Source organism: Coenobita brevimanus, chromosome 39, assembly GCF_032717465.1.
Source record: "Coenobita brevimanus isolate Jiangsu-jjx chromosome 39, ASM3271746v2, whole genome shotgun sequence".
Taxonomy (NCBI): Eukaryota; Metazoa; Arthropoda; class Malacostraca; order Decapoda; family Coenobitidae; genus Coenobita; species Coenobita brevimanus.
The window spans coordinates 25,072,419-25,073,924 of NC_136992.1; positions in this window are offsets into that span (position 1 = coordinate 25,072,419).

The following is a 1,506-nucleotide window of genomic DNA, read 5'->3' on the forward strand; positions in this document are numbered from 1 at the left end:
TAGTTAATTCTGCAGTTCTCAGTCTGCCCTGTTACACCATCTCAGGGAGCGCATTCCTCTGCCAGTGCATATGAAATGGTATAATCCTTCATCTGGATACGGATCCACCTCAAATTCAGTTCAAATCTTCCTTGGTTCACTACCCACCTAGCCACTGATTCGATCACAACTTTTTGAAATGTACTCGCACACACACACACACACACACACACACACACACACACACACACACACACACACACACACACACACACACACACACACACACGGGTGGTTACATAAATTCCGTCCAGATTCGTTGGTGGAGGTATGAATCTTACTCTGTGTTTCTTTCATGCACGAGAGATACGACAACCAAGTAACATCGTTGTGTACGGTGTGTAATGTAATGTTTCTACCCTTACATATCAAGCTGTTGTCCAGTGTACTTTCTATTAATCTTTTCCCATAATAGTTCCATGACGGTTGTGTTGCATTGTGGTCCGTCTCATTTTTTCATTCCGGCTCAGGCAAGGGGAAGTGTGGAGTGGGAATGTGTTGTTGCGGTGCAGGCATTGTGTTACACCCATAGCGTTGGTTCAGTTAAGGTCAAAAGTTCGCCCACTGGTCCACCGCGTTTCATACTTACGGCACGCTTGTCACTTTTCCTTCCTGATTCAGCACATCAGAGAGAAACACCTGTGGACAGAGAAGCATTCCAAGCCTTTCTCTGCCTTCAGTGGTAACTACAGTAGGGCAGTGACAGGCAGAAGAGGTGAAATAGGTGGAAATTTGTCCCCTACTGCACCATAGTCATATTGTACTGAACTATACTGTATATCAAGCAGCCTGACATATACCAATAAGGTTGTTGCTGCTGCGTTGGCTGTCCTTTGCTCTCTCTCTCTCTCTCTCTCTCCGCTGGCCTGCCTCCCTGACAAGTTCCCTGCCTACCTTGTTGTTTACCACCCTTCCTATCTCCCTTCCTACCTGCTTACCTCCTACCTCCCTGTTTGCCTGCCTCCCTGCCCACCTCCCTCTCTTCCTACCTACCTCTCTTCCTGCCTCCCCAAATACCTCCCTTCCTACCTACCTACCTATCTACCTACCTACCTACCTGCCTTCCTACCTCTCTTCGTACCTACCTCCCTTCCTGCTTCCCCAAATACCTCCTTGCCTTCCTACCTACCTACTTACCTACCCACCCACGCACCTACCTACCTACCTACCTATCTACCTATCTCCTTCCCTTCCAGCCTCCCCAAATACCTCACTTCATACTTCCCTGCCTACCTCCCTCCGTACCTCCCTACCTACATGCCTCCCTCCCTGCCTACCTGCCTCCCACCCTGCCTCCCTGCCTCCACACCTGCGAGAACTGGCCACATCAGGGAAGCTTTGATAACATTCCACCCTTTACCATTTTTACTTCCCTCCCCCTCTTCCTCCCTCCCTCCCTCCCCCTCTCCCTCCCTCCCTCCCTCCCCCTCTCCCTCCCTCCCTCCCTCCCCCTCTCCATCCCTTCCA